At 46.6% G+C, this 16,342-nt stretch overlaps 1 long non-coding RNA gene across 1 annotated transcript; it reads right to left on the reverse strand.

Annotated features, from left to right (window-relative positions):
- Positions 1-362: 362 nt before the first annotated feature.
- LOC119964193 lies at positions 363-3,578 on the reverse strand. Its single transcript, XR_005460280.1, has 3 exons — positions 3,415-3,578; positions 3,181-3,232; positions 363-396 (listed from the first exon to the last, which is right to left on the reverse strand). It is a non-coding gene; the product is annotated as an uncharacterized LOC119964193 (long non-coding RNA).
- Positions 3,579-16,342: the final 12,764 nt, after the last annotated feature.

The raw sequence follows: 16,342 nt of genomic DNA on the forward strand, positions 1-16,342 counted from the left end.
GGAAACATCCTGGCGAACCATCTCTGCACTCTCTCCAAATCTACAACGTCCTTTTGATAATGTGATGACCAAAACTGCATGCAATACTCCAAATTCGGCCCAACCAAAGTTTTGTACAAAGGCAACATGATTTCCCAACTTCTGTACTCAACGCCCCGCCTGATGAAGGCAAGCTTGCCAAATGCCTTCTTAATCACCTTGGCCACCTGTGTTGCCAACTGTGGACTTGCACGCCCAGGTCCCTCTGTATGTTACTGTTCCTAAAGGTTTCGCCATTTACAGTATAATTCATACCTAGATTTGATCCTCCAAACTGCATCACCTTACATTTTTCCAGATTAAACTCCATCTACCATATCTGTGCCCAAGTCTCCAATCTGTGGCAGACGGCATAAGCTGTCAAAAAAGAAAATAGGGGCAAAAATGTCAATATCATTCAAAATACAATTAGGCTGTGAATGTTCATGTACCTGAGGGGTGAGTCTGCATTGGGATGAATGGTTATTTCTCAGCCCTGCCTTTCCTGAATTTCATAGCTCGCCTCCAGGTATATAATGCTCATATAATGAGGTACACTCATATAATGGTATTGTCACTGGACTATTAATCCAACCAACCAGGCTAATGCTCTGGGAATATGGATTCAAATCGCTCCATGGCAGCTGGTGGAATTTGAATTCAATTAATAAACCTGGAAGATAAGTCTCAGTAATGATGGCCATGTAGTGAGGAATACATCTGGTTCACTAATGTCCTTTGGCGAACAAAATCGACCTTGTTACCCGGCCTGAGCTACATGTGACTCCTAATGTGGTTGACTCTTCAGAGCCCTTGGCCTAGCAAGCCACTCATTACAAGGGCAATTAGGGATGGACATCAAATGGCCTTGCCAGCGAAGTCCATATCCCATGTGAGAATGAAGGGAAAAAAACTCTTGATAATTCATATTTAAGTTATCCCATCTGTGTTGCGAGGATGCTAACATTCTGTGTCAGGTAACTCATTCTGCGGGTGTGTTAACTGATGATAGACCAAAGCAAGATACAAACAATTACAGGCAGCAGAGCCCCTCTGGCCCATTCAGCATGTTCACTGCAATAACTTACGTATTACAATATATACCCCATCCAAAATCTAATCATCTTCAGGGAGACAACAGAAAACCAGATAAAAACCTTGGCCAATTTGGAGGAATATCATTCCAGCAAGTTCCTCTCCTACCCTGAGGTAATCAGCTTGCTCTGGCTCTGATAATTCTACGCAGTACCTACAAACCCTGGTTGAAATAATCTCTTGCTTTAACAACAATTTGTACTTGTGTGGCGCACATAATGTAATAAAACATGCCAAGGTGTTTCACAGGAGCAAAATCTGACACCAAGCCATTTAAAGAGCTATTAGGGGACATGACCAAAAGTTGGTTTTAAGGAGCTTTTATAAGGAGAAAAGAGATGTATTGGGATGGGAAACTTTAGGGAAGGAATTCCAGAACGTAGCACCTTGGCAAGTGAAGGCAAGACCACCAACGTTGGAGCAATTAAAACCAGGCATGCTTAAAAAGCCTGAATTAGAAGAGTGCAGTTATCTCAGAAGATTGTAGGACTAAAAGATTATAGATCCAGACAGGGGCAAGGATGAGAAAGCTAAATCTGAGGTGTTGCTTAATCAAGATTCAATGTTGGTCAGCGAGCACAGGGGTGATGAATGAAGGCGACTGAACACAAATTAGGATACAGGCAGCAGTTTTGGATGACCTCAAGTTTACAGAGAGCAGAAAAGCCAGCCTGGAGTGCATTGGAACCAGCAAGTTTAAATTTAATGAAGGCAATGAAGTGTCCGATCAGTCATGATTCTATTGAATGGCGGGCGGAGCAGGCTCGACAGGCTGTGGCCTACTCCGGTCCCAACGTCCCTATGTTCCTAAAAGCATGGATGAGGTTTTCGGCAGTGGATAAGTTGAAGAATCTGAAAGCTATGAACCAGTGTTAGGCGATCCTAGTGCTGATGCAAAATGAATGGTTAGGAACTCATCTAGGCAGCAAATAATCCAGTTCAACCTCAACCAGTTGCCCGGGAGCGGGATGATGTTGGTGGACAGAAAACAAAGTTTGTTGTGGGCTTTGAACTGAGTGGCTTCAATCTTCCCATCATTCATTTGGAGGACATTTCTGTCCATCCAGTACTAAACATCGGAATAGTTAGAAAAAAAGTTTGGAGGCAGTGGCGGGGTTGAGAGATGGTGGTGTGGTCGAGCTTGTGTTCAGCGGAAACTGGGACTGTGTTTTCAAATGATGGCACTGAGAAAAAGGAGTGGGCCTTGGGAGATATCAGAGGTAATGGAGTGGGAAGGAATTCAGCACACAAGCATGAACCAATAACCTATTCCAAAACATCCTAATCACATTTATTGAACAACCAAATAATTATTAAATACCTGAAAACATGGGCAGGATTCTCTGATCCTGAGGTTAAGTGTTGATGCCGTCGTAAACGGCGTCGCGTTTCTCGACGGCATCAACATGGCCTCAGGATCAGCAATTCTGGCCTCTACATGGGGGTCAGCACAGCACTGGAGCGACCCACGCCGCTCCACCTATCGATCCCGGCGTCAGATGAACGCCACCGGTCTGCACACGCGTGATTTCTGCGCATGTGTGGTGTCTCCCTTCTCCGCGTCGGCCCCAACGCAACATAGCGTAGGGCTACAGGGGCGGCGCGGAACAAAGGAGGCCCCCAGCCCAAGAGGCCGGCCCACCGATCAGTGGCCCCGATCACGGGCCAGGCCACACCGGAGGCCCCCCCCCCCCCCCTCCGGGGTTGGACCCCCCCTCTCACAGGCCGCCCCTGAACCCTTACATGCCGTTGTCCCGCCGGGTAAAACCAGGTTAGAACGGCGCCGGCGGGACGGCCGCTTAGCTCATCCCAGGCAGAGAATCGCCAGGGGGGCCAATGCCTGCCGGTTCTCCGCTCTGCGAAGAATCGCGTGCCAGTGTCTGGGCGGCGTGGCGCGATTCGCGCCGGGTGTGGCTATTCTCTGACCCGGCCCTGGGGTCAGAGAAATCCGCCCCATATCTTTGAAACACCCTGGGATATTTTACTACATTAAGGAGCTATGTAAATGCCAGTTGCTGCTCCTTTGACAACTAGTTTCCTCGCCTGGCAGAGTCCAATGTTTCTTACCTCAAAAAGCCATAGTAGAATAGGACAGACAGGAAAAACAGGCAGACCGTATCTAAAATGTGAGAAAGGGTTATTGAATTGGGTAAGAAAAGATACAAAAATACAAGGCAAGTAAAATTATACTAGATAGAGGCTGGTTGGCAAGAAAATCGTCTGGGGAATAAATACGGAATGCATGGGGGAATAAAAACAAAGTGAAACCGTCACAACTTCTAATCTGAACAATTTACTCACTGTTCACTTCAGATTTATAGGGCTAAAATTATGCCAATTAAACTGCTCCTGGCATTGAGCAGTTTTATGACTGAAACTTTAAGCTTTGTTTTGGCTGGAGCTTCTGGAATTCCACAGGTTTAAGCAATCAGATACTTCTCAAAGCAGCACTAATGCTGATTGAATATCCATCAAACTAACTGAATTTCTGTCAGTGCGTAATGCTTTGGCTTTGATCACAGTGACATGCCACCTAGTGGAGGGAAACCTTTACAGGCTTTACAGGTTGTGCTGTTCATTGTGCACACTCTTGTTAACTGACAGAATTTCCGGTGTTTACTGCATTTATTTCACAGAGCTGCTAGTCTTTATCCGGTTACTGGCAGCATCAGAGTTTATTTTACTGAGTAATGATGGTCTCTGGTGTTTACTGTATTATTTGCATGGCAATTGCTCTGTAATGAATCCAGTTATCAACAGCCAACCAAAACCAACGGCACTGATGAAGTATTACGACTTTGTTGTTCCACCCAAAACCTATCATTCCGACATCAAGTTCTGAGGTCCAAGCTTGGACATCTTACGGAAAGACAATGGACTTAACTTTATACTATGTCTAACCAATTCCAGTGTTGGGAGTCTATATACAACCAGAGGTCAAAGGGAGAGGGTGGGACATACAGCGTTTGTGAGGGGTGACATGAAAATATTCATCCCAACACAAGCACACTCCTGGTTTGTGTACATTTCAATATAAGCATTGTTTTTAAAAATATGTCATTAAAAACTGGATATAAGTATTTTCACATTTTTAGTATATGCCTATTTATTGGGATTTTCAATTTTTTTAAAGAAAATATTAGCCTCAAACAAACAAAAGCATAAAAATAGCTCGAGGTGTCAACGTACAGCATGTACAGCACCAAACGACAGTCATTACATAATCGGGAACAGATTAAGACCAGATGAATCAAGGACAGAATCCACGACATGGGCGGCACGGTAGCATAGTGGGTAGCACTGTTGCTTCACAGCCCTACGGTCCCAGGTTCGAATCCTGGCTTTGGTCACTGTCTGTACGGCGTCTGGACGGTCTCCCAGTGTCCGTTTCCTCCGGGTGCTCCGGTTTATTCCCACAAGTCCTGAAAGATGTGCTTGTTAGGTAATTTGGGCATTCTGAATTCTCCCTCAGTGTACTCGAACAGGTGCCGGAGTGTGGCAACTAGGGGATTTTCACAGTAACATCATTGCAGTGTTAATGTAAGCCTACTTGTGGCAATAATAAAGATTATTATTATGTTCCTTTGACGATAAATGACCTTTCTGCACCCAAACAGGATATAGGCAACATTCTAGACCTTTATCTCACCCCATAGCTACAAAATGACAGTCAAAGAAAACAATACCCAAGAGCCCCAGCGCGAAGGAGAAATCGACAACTCTGACAGCGCAATTTAAACTCTTCTCCAGATCCAGGCTGGAACAGGCAGCCATTCTACACCTTCCAGACGGAAAGATGACAAAAACAAAGACAAAGAGAGGGGCGAGCACGACCAAACCTTAATATTCATCCAAGGCCCTACCATAGAAGAAGTAAAAAGAGACCAAGTCCAAGACCCAAACAAGGATCCGAACTTCCATAATCACATCTCACAGCCTGAGATCAAAGGACAAAACAGATCCCCGGACAACCAGCACCAGTGCCGCCCTCGAGAGGACAACAGGATATTGTGGGGCCAAGAACTGAAAGGACTATAAACTAGTGGCAATCGTAAACCGGGGGGGAATCCTGCTCCAGGGGGCACTTAAACAGCGAAAGATTCACTGAATTGGCAAGCATATCCTTTCAAAAACACGTTGCAGCCAAATGAGGAGTGGGAAAAGAGGGGGACCATTCTATCGCTCCTCACCTGATTTTAACAACATAATAAAACATACCAAGGTGCTTCCCAGGAGTGTAATAGAGCAAAATGTGTACAGAGCCACTTAAGACAATATTAGGGAAGATGGCCAAAATCGTAGAAAAAGATCCCCCCACCACCCCCGACCGGAACCACAGCACCCTTCCCATGGGACCACCCCCCTCCCAACAACTAGGTCCACTCAAAAAAAAAGAAATGATTAGGCACCCGAAAGGCAACTTAGATCCTTAACTGAGTGTCAAGACGGCAAGCTCACCATCCAACACCACCACAGCCAACCCTCACCAATACTAATAGAGAAATAGAAGCAACGCCCCCAAAACCTCTCACATTCAGAAGAAGAGTGAAAAAGAAGAGCAATATCTGTCAAAACTAACCCCTCGGACCCACAAGCCCCTCCTAAGGTATTGCGATTGGATGAGAGAAAACCAGCTAACCAACTGCTCATTGGGTCCCTTCCAACTCCCAACATGAAAAAAATAAGGTTGTTTACTGGACACAACCTTTGGAACCTGTCGCAATCTTCACCTCTCCAAATGTGGACGTACCCATGTCGGACCCCCTCCACGACACCCCCAAAGGAGGCGCCCTCATCCAAGGAGTAACAGGATACTGTCCCCAGAGCCGAGCCTGGTCTAGCCCAACACCGCCACAAAGAAAACAATAGAACTGTCCCCAAGGATTCCTGTGACATCCCAATCCCTGCACCCTTCCGAAACTAAGCTAGTTTGGGCACATACAGGGCACGACATCTCTCCTCCCCCTCAAACCATCCAATAAGCCTGCCAACAACAGGACCAGCATCCTACGTTCCCACAGGAGAAGAAAAAGAACCCCTCTTGAAAGACACTATCCCACTGGACACACCACCTACCACAGGATAAACGATATTCAGATCGACCTCACTCACAAGAGCCCTGACAGCAGTTAGAACAGACAAAGAGGGAGACCCACATCAGGAGAAATGACTGACTCCGCCTTAGAGGGGAGTCCAACACACCCCAGTCCTCAACAAGATGCACAGTTCAGCTGGGCCTGAAGAAGAAAGATGCGCAGCCCAAAATTTAAAAAAAACTCTGACTGTGGGGGTCCTTCCTCGAAAGTAGCAAGGAGAAATCCCCACCCTCCCGATGATGTCCCCGTCCCCACATCCAGCCCCCTCACCCCCTACCTACCTCCCCCACCCTCCCCTGGTTCCCTCAGTGATCCTCAATGTGCTTGGCCCTCCTAGCTCTACTGCTACGTTTAGGTGTGTCCCCAGGATGCACATCTGAAGTGGAGGGAGCCAGCTGCTTACCTCATCCCGTGGCCTTTGATGCCCCTGGTTGGTGTCCTCAGAGGGTTCTGTGGCCACTTGTCGGTGACACATGCACAGCCTTGCCGCACTAACCCATGTGCTGGCTGCAAGATGCGGCCTTATCATAGGGGTGGAACTCTGGGGAGCTGATGGCCATCATCCCCACTCCTTGGAACGGTCCAGATTGTGCCCAGAAACCTGACCACTCACATTTCCCACCGAGGTGTGTGTATCTGTGTGGGGATGATGGCTGAGTCGTGACTATTATGGTGTCTTCCTCGGAGCTCTCCTCCGAGGTGGTCTCTAGGGAAGCTGGAGAGGGGCCACCTGGGATGGGCCGGTGCTGTCGGCTGGAAGATCTGCAGGAGAATAGGCATGTGGTCAGTGGGAGGGATGGGTCAGTCAGTAAGCTAATAACAACGCATGTTTGACAGGTCCTTCAGGTGTGGCCCGGCGGCTCCTCACCTCTGCAGCGTCCGCCAGCCTCCGTATTGGTGACCACTCTGTCCTCAGCCACCTCAGTCACCTCCAGGACTGGTGAGGATTCTTGTGTCTGGCACACCACCGCAACTCTGGCCCTCTTCCGGCGATTATGGGAGGGCCAATTAACGTTGAATAGCATTGCTGGCCTCGCTGGACCGAGCGCCGGGAAGCTCGAGGCAATACCTGCTCACTACAACATTTAGAAATCTTTCCGGAGAATCACGCCCATAGTAAAAGTCATGAAAACTGAAAAAAGACATAAAGGAGATGATAAAAAATAAGATTGGAAAGTAATCAGAACCTACGCTCCCACAAATGCAGCTGCTCCCACGTTCACATCATGTAACCCCCCCCAATATAAGTATATTTATAGCACTACAGAAGAGCATAAATAAACATATGACGATTATTAGAAAGATTGAGGACTTCTCCACTGCTCCAAAATTCCATGTGGTGTCCAGCTGTTAACATGTAGTTGCTATTTAAACATTTAGCCAGTGGAGGCAATAGGTTTTAAGGACAGGAAAGCAGGAACTAGTTCTCCAACACCAGCATCTGGTATTTCAGCTGTAATCAGTGATAAAAAATGTGATGGAAAAGATGGAATAATGATCAGTAAAATAAATCAGAAATGGATATTGGAAGATAGATGTCAGCTAACACCACCAGTAGGATTCACAGGACCAGACATATGGTTGCAGCATAATTTCAGCAGAGGAAACATGAAAGGAAAAGAACGGCAGGGGAGAAACTTCACAGACGTTGAGTCATGGAGAGCTGAGGTCTTTGGCAGGAATACATGTTTTCGTTATGCTTTGAGGTACTCAAAGCGTTTCTTTTCTCTCAATAACTGCCTACCGCTTTGACCAAGGTTTTGGCCATCTTCCCTAGTATTGTCTTAAGTGGCTCTGTGTCACATTTTTGCTCTATAACACTCCTTGTGAAGCACCTTGGAACGTTTTATTATGTTGCTGAGATCTGGTGAGGAGCGATGGAATGGTTCCCACCTTTTCCCTCTCCACATTCGACCGCAGCAGATTTTTGAACGGATATACTTGTCAATTTGGTGAGTGCTTAACTGTTTAAATGCTGTGACTGTAAAAGATGCACACACAGACTGGTTTCCTTTACTTTTTTTTAAAAAAGAGGATGGCATTTGTTGTACGTAACCTGGTCTAAGTAAAATAATAAAAATGCTCCAACTTTCATGCACACCCACACAAACTAAGTTACAGAGTGTGAGGATGGCTTAATTCAGATTTTTAAAAGTCCAATAAAAGTTAAAGATATGCGGATATCGTATTGATGACTGGGATGGTTTCAGTCTGAGTTTGAGACCTTTATATCTGGTATCAAGACAATTCAAGTATGTTGGCAGATGCTTTATATTTTCTTCAGGAGACAGCAACTGCTGGGTTGATTTTTTCCCTCATCTCTGTCTGCAGCATATGGATAGTCAAACAGCAGACAGGGCTCAAACTTCCAAGTTGGATGGGGAGAAAGAGGAAGGCCCAGACAAGGATCTTGCCATTCTGGCAAGTTTTGTGCTTCTGTCTTGTGTCCATGGGAAAAACAACTGAGTGTTAGCTGGCTTGTCACGTGATGGTCTCTCGGCTGTCTAATCACCCAAATATGGTGGGGGCGAGTGGAATTAAAATGTATTGCTTCGACTTGATTAGATTATTGCTGAGTGATTTCCTCTCCTCAGCCAGAGTCATTTGTTTCCTATGCAGTTGTGTTTGAATGTCCTGTGAATGGCTCGGAAGATGCCCATTCAAACTTCTTCAGCATCATTGTCTCTGGTGAAGTTTTCCGAGGCGGATTGTCTCTACTTAACAGTTTTGGAAATTGTCATGTACAATGACGCAAGTCTTCAGCCATCTTGAAACTATGGTTTCAACCAATTGGAACGTAGCCTTAGGGCTGGATTCACCACTGCATCAGGAACTAAGCTACTGATATTGGGCAGCAGAGAATCCAGCATAGGGCAGAAAACGGGATTGGGGCCCAGCAGTGATTCCATTCTGATATTCTGGTCCTCCACTGGTATTGGAATGGTGGTTCGTGCCTCATACTAGCGGGAGGTCATTGAGACCCATTTGCATCCTATTAACAGGTCGGGCATCATATTCTCTGGCCGTCTGGACCGGGAATCACATGGGTGAGAATTGGTGCAGGTTTTGGCAAGTGTGCACTCATGTGATAGATAGATTGAGAAATACAGCACAGAACAGGCACTTCGGCCCACGATGTTGTGCCGAACTTTTGTCCTAGGTTAATCATAGAATTCTGGACACTAAGGGCAATTTATCATGACCAATCCACCCAACCTGCACATCTTTGGACTGTGGGAGGAAACCGGAGTAACCGGAGGAAACCCACGCACACACGGGGAGGATGTGCAGACTCCGCACAGACAGTGACCCAAGTCGAAATCGAACTTGGGACCCTGGAGCTGTGAAGCAATTGTGCTATCCACAATGCTACTGTGCTGCCCTTAATAAGAAATTAATCTACACTCCATTATTCTACCCTAATCCATTTACCTATCCAATAGCCGCTTGAAGGTCCCTAACGTTTCCGACTCAACTACTTCCACAGGCAGTGCATTCCATGCCCCCACTACTCTCTGGGTAAAGAACCTACCTCTGACATCCCCCCTATATCTTCCACCATTTACCTTAAATGTATGTCCCCTTGTAATGGTGTGTTCCACCCGGGAAAAAAGTCTCTGACTGTCTACTCTATCTATTCCCCTGATCATCTTATAAACCTCTATCAAGTCGCCCCTCATCTTTCTCCGTTCTAATGAGAAAAGGCCTAGCACCCTCAACCTTTCCTCGTAAGACCTACTCTCCATTCCAGGCAACATCCTGGTAAATCTCCTTTGCACCTTTTCCAAAGCTTCCACATCCTTCCTAAAATGAGGTGACCAGAACTGCACACAGTACTCCAAATGTGGCCTGACCAAGGTTTTGTACAGCTGCATCATCACCTCACGGCTCTTAAATTCAATCCCTCTGCTAATGAACGCTAGCACACCATAGGCCTTCTTCACAGCTCTATCCACTTGAGTGGCAACTTTCAAAGATCTATGAACATAGACCCCAAGATCTCTCTGCTCCTCTACATTGCCAAGAACCTTACCGTTAACCCTGTATTCCGCATTCATATTTGTCCTTCCAAAATGGACAACCTCACATTTGTCAGGGTTAAACTCCATCTGCCACTTCTCAGCCCAGCTCTGCATCCTATCTATGTCTCTTTGAAGCCGACAACAGCCCTCCTCACTATCCACAACTCCACCAATCTTTGTATCATCTGCAAATTTACTGACCCACCCTTCAACTCCCTCATCCAAGTCGTTAATGAAAATCACAAACAGCAGAGGACCCAGAACTGATCCCTGCGGTACACCACTGGTAACTGGGCTCCAGGCTGAATATTTGCCATCCACCACCACTCTCTGTCTTCTATCGGTTAGCCAGTTCGTTATCCAACTGGCCAAATTTCCCACTATCCCATGCCTCCTTACTTTCTGCATGAGCCCACCATGGGGAACCTTATCAAATGCCTTACTAAAATCCATGTACACTACATCCACTGCTTTACCTTCATCCACATGCTTGGTCACCTCCTCAAAGAAGTCAATAAGACTTGTAAGGCAAGACCTACCCCTCACAAATCCGTGCTGACTATCCCTAATCAAGCAGTGTCTTTCCAGATGCTCAGAAGTCCTATCCCTCAGTACCCTTTCCATTACTTTACCACCGAAGTAAGGCTAACTGGCCTGTAATTCCCAGGGTTATCCCTAATCCCTTTTTTGAACAGGGGCACAACATTCGCCACTCTCCAATCCTCTGGTACCACCCCTGTTGACAGTGAGGACGAAAAGATCATTGCCAACTGCTTCATTTCTTGCTTCCCATAGAATCCTTGGATATATCCCGTCAGGCCCGGGGGACTTGTCTATCCTCAAGTTTTTCAAAACGCCCAACACATCTTCCTTCCTAACAAGTATCTCCTCGAGCTTACCTGTCTGTTTCACACTGTCCTCTCCAACAATGTGGCCCCTCTTGTGGTCACTACCTCCAAAATGCTCCCCCACTAACAAATCAATCACCTGCCCTGGTTCATTACCAAGTACCAAATCCAATATGGCCTCCCCTCTGGTCGGACAATCTACATACTGTGTGTGATGGGCCAAGGGGGGATATATCTTTAAGGCAGTTTCCCCCAAATGCCATAGGAGGGCCACCTTCAACTCCACAATACAAGACCCTCCCACCAGAGACACCCTAGTTAAAGAGACCCCCATCTGAGAGAGCCGCACAGAGACCCACCAGAAGAGATCCCTGTTTGGAAGCCCCACCTAGAAGAGAGACCACTGCCTGGAAGTCCACAGAAGTGAGGCCCCTGCCTAGAAGTTGGAGAGCAGTCGAGACAGAGGCAGTGAAAAAAAATTACAGCTTTAAAACTCATTTGGAGCTCAGACACAGGAAGCAATTCCTCGAAAGAGAAAACCAGTCAGCTGGGCTTAAACTCGTCAGTTCTTTGACCTGCAATCCATTCATTCATTCTCTTTGATGTTGATTTTAGTAGACTGTGATTAACAGCTTCCACACAGCCCAACTGTCTACATTGTTTCATTCATCTCTCTTCACACTTGAGTGACTTTGAAGTAGTCAGCTGTGAAACTAACAGAAAGCACTTAACTCTCTTTGGTAGGGCAGCACGGTGGCGCAGTGGGGTAGCCCTGCAGCCTCACTGTGCCGAGGTCCCAGGTTCGATCCTGGGTCTGGGTCACTGTCCGTGAGGAGTTTGCACATTCTCCCCGTGTTTGCATGGGTCTCACCCCCACAACCCAAAGATGTGCAGGCTAGGTGGATTGGCCACACTAAATTGCCTCTTAATTGGAAACAATTAATTGGGTACACTAAATTTATGAGAAAAAAAAACTCTCTTTGGTGCGGTCTGGGAGATATCGATCACAGCTTGACGTTTATAAACATTGCAGTTAGTTTCAAAGCTTCCAGACAGGGGTTTCTCTCCTGGGGGGGTGAGGTGGGGGGGGGGGGGGGTGAGGGGGAGGGGGTGCTTTCATGGCAGGGGTCTCTCTGGTGGGGTCCATACTGGGTTTCTGCTGAGGGTCTCTTTAATTAGGGAGTCTCTGTTGGAGATGGTGTCACCTCACCCCTGTAATTGGGCTGGGGTGGGGGAGAAAGAGTGACCCAGAAAATCCCTGGGGTCGGGGGCTGAATTGCTTTGCGGGAGGTGGGGCGGCACCAGCTGTAGGACCTCACCATCAGGCCGTCTGCTCAAAATGGCACCAGACAGTGTGATTCCCTAGGGAATCCATCGCAATCCTCAATTGGTAATCGCTTCCTGATTTGAGCTCCCAACATGAGCGCAAATCAGGTGCAATACAGCTCCAGTGGGAGAACTTAGCCTCCCAAATGGACAATCCTGCCCCCAGTCTTTAAATAATTCAATTGGTGATTTTCAGTTGGTTTTGACATAAAGCATAGCTTCACACCAATGTAAAGGTACCACAGTTAATTTTCTGCTAATCCAACAAAGGGGGTTTTCAGGACCTTTATTGACCTTGGGAACTTCAGTTACATAGAACATAGAACATAGAACAGTACAGCACAGAACAGGCCCTTCGGCCCTCAATGTTGTGCCGAGCCATGATCACCCTACTCAAATCCACATATCCACCCTATACCCGAAACCCAACAACCCCCCCTTAACCTTACTTTTTATTAGGACACTACGGGCAATTTAGCATGGCCAATCCACCTAACCCGCACATCTTTGGACTGTGGGAGGAAACCGGAGCACCCGGAGGAAACCCACGCAAACAGGGGGAGGACGTGCAGACTCCACACAGACAGTGACCCAGCTGGGAATCGAACCTGGGACCCTGGAGCTGTGAAGCATTTATGCTAACCACCATGCTACCCTGCTGCCCGCTTACGTGACTAGATTGTTGAAGTTGGGCACTGTTCTCCTTGGACAAGTTTGAGAGATTCAATCGGTGTGTTCAAAATCATGAAGGATCTGGACAGAGTAGAGAGGGAAAATTTTTCCCACTGGCGGAAATGTTAAGAACCATAAAACTGATATTTAAAGTGATTGGCAAAAGAACCAAAGGTGACATGACTAGCTTTTTTACACAGCGAGTGGTTAGGATCTGGACAAACTACCTGAGCGTGATGGAAGTAGATTCAATTGTGGCTCTCAAAAAGAGAACTGGATACTTATCGAAAGAGTAAGGATTTGCTGAGTGTGGGGCAGCACGGTAGCATTGTGGATAGCACAATCGCTTCACAGCTCCAGGGTCCCAGGTTCGATTCCGGCTTGGGTCACTGTCTGTGCGGAGTCTGCACATCCTCCCCGTGTGTGCGTGGGTTTCCTCCGGGTGCTCTGGTTTCCTCCCACAGTCCAAAGATGTGCAGGTTAGGTGGATTGGCCATGATAAATTGCCCTTAGTGTCCAAAATTGCCTTTAGTGCTGGGTGGGGTTACTGGGTTATGGGGATAGGGTGGAGGTATTGACCTCGGGTAGGGTGCTCTTTCCAAGAGCCGGTGCAGACTCGATGGGCCGAGTGGCCTCCTTCTGCACTGTAAATTCTATGATTAAAAAATTCTATGAAAAGACAGGCGAGTGGGGTTAGCTGAGCTGTTCTCACACAGCATCAGCACTGACGGTACTAAATGGCCTGTTTGCATGCTGTAACCATTCTATGGTTCCTTCCACACCATTTTACATTCCAAGTGATTAATGCTTGCTCTGTTGCTCCTCTGTCTCCTACTGAGAGGTACATTTACAGACAAGTAACTCCCATTTAATGACACATACTATTGGAGCATTTAAACATCAAGTTGTATTTATTCTGTTGTGCATCTGTATTCTGGATGAGTGATTAAAAAGGTCATAAAAGTGAGTTTAGTCAAAGCTCGGTTGAAAGTCTCAGCAATTCATTTAAATTTTTTTCAGATCCCAGAGTTAGATTTCTGAAGTTCATCTGTAACGGATTCCTTTGTGATCAAACGGATGCATGAAAAACAGCAAAAGTGCAGTGCCTCTGAAGGGCACTATTTGCAAACTTATCATAGATTCAAATTGTAGCCAAGATGATTCTAATTAGTTTGAACAGTTCAGTCATCATTCACGTTGTGCATAAGCACGAGTCCCTGGTAACGTGAATGCCAGCATTTCATTAAGTGGATTCAAATTAAACTTTGCTAAGTAAAGCTTGCAAGCAGCATGTTAACAGACAGGAAACCATGTACATGATTTTATTAAATTTCACCTTGAGTCATTATAAGTACACTCATTAAAGAATTGAAAAATGGAATATAACTACTGCATGAACAGAATGGATTATAAACTAATGTTGATAATATAAAATATAGGTCATGCTGAATAGCAATAGAATTCATGTATATTTAAAAAGCAAGCTGGGTACAATGACAAACCGATAAATGCCTGAAGCAGTTAATAGGCTTCAAATAGATTTAATTTGCATTTCCTTTCCCCATTTCTCTCTCAATGTTTAATTGATTTTCTTCACCAATTCCCTATTCTTCGCAATGCATTTCAATGAGTGCAGAGTTCCTGGCAATCGTATTCTCCTTCAAGGGAAAGGAACAGGAAGAAAGTGCAGTGGGGGTGCACAAGGAGCAGTCAATTAGCTACTGCCCATTTTCCACTATGGCTGAATCTGGCAAAGTTAATGATACAGCAAAGAGATAATGTTAACCACAAAGATATTAGGCAACAAAGATCAACCACAATTGGGTAAAAGACAGAACACCAAATTATTATTGACTTTTTAAATTTAGAGTACCCAATTATATTTCTCCAATTAAGGGTCAATTTAGTGTGGTCAATGTACCTACCCTGCACATCTTTTTGGGTTGTGAAGGCGGGACCCACGCAAACACTGGGAGAATGTGCAAACTGCACACGGACAGTGACCCGGGGCCAGGATGGAACACAGGTCCTCGGCGCTGCGAGGCAGCAGTGCTAACCACTGCACCACCGTGCTGCCCACAAATTGTTATTGATAACATTATAACAGACACAGTTTAAAATTATTCCGTGCCGCGGCAGAATCCTCTGTTCCTGATACCAAATGTTGACACTGGGGCAGGATTCGTGGACTTCGATGATAGCAAAACTGGTGCCGCACCTGGACCAATTCACGGACTGTTGAGGGGCTAGCACCAGTGCCACGTGGAACATTTTTGATTCCAATGAGAAGCGTGCAGGACTCGCGATTGACAGTCAGGAGGCTGACAAGCTGCAGCCGCATATACACACTTCATTCCCCACACACATGAATCCCAGCCAAGGTGGCACTGATGGGTCAGCTGGGGCCAGAGGGTACCTAGTGGGGTGGCCTGGGAGATACACAGATATGACCCATGGTACTAAGTTCACAGTGAGCAATCAGCAGCGGGCACAGCTGCATGGCTGCCTTGCAGGCTGTGGCAATTGTGTTTCGTGCCCGTCCACCCTAACCCCACAGCCCTGCTCCTGGCCAACCCCGTAACTCCCCCCAGCCCTGGCAGAAGCCCCCTGGCCAGCGGCACGACTGTCCGAAAACTATGGCGCTGTTGGACACTTTCCGTACACCCTCTCTCTCCCTCAGCATCCACGGCGCCGCTTTCACTATTTTTAAAAACACGGTGAATCTTGCTGTCAGGAATCCGCCCCGGTGGAGGCAGAGAATCAGGAAGGCCCCGGAGAATACTGGGTTAGGCCCGCTAACGATATGCCAAGGGTGTTTCCTGCACCTGCCAAATGGAAGGCATTGACACCGCTGTCGAAGCACCAGTGAATTGTGTTTTGGCGTGAAACCGATACCACCACAATTTCGGTGTAAAAACCAATTCTCCACCCAATAGCGTTTCCCTATTCCAGTGAATTTTTGAACATCTTTTTGGCCGGCATCTTGATTTCATCCACTGGAAATAAACTTGGAGAGATAATGTGGCCTGAACTTCTGTGGAGTGGCAATCAGAGTTGGGTTGCCACTCCACCCAGAGTCAGTTGCCTCGAAAACCAGCTGTTCCTTTCTCACTCGATATTCCGACTCTGGCTGCACGAGAACTGTATAGGGGAGGGCATTCCAGAGGTCTTCAGGAGGTAAAGAAGTCACGCTCCCCCTTTTTTTTTAATAGCATTGTCTGCCGTAAAGCAGGTAAGTTTAAAGCTCCAGCCACTTTCAGAAGTA

Source organism: Scyliorhinus canicula, chromosome 4, assembly GCF_902713615.1.
Source record: "Scyliorhinus canicula chromosome 4, sScyCan1.1, whole genome shotgun sequence".
Taxonomy (NCBI): Eukaryota; Metazoa; Chordata; class Chondrichthyes; order Carcharhiniformes; family Scyliorhinidae; genus Scyliorhinus; species Scyliorhinus canicula.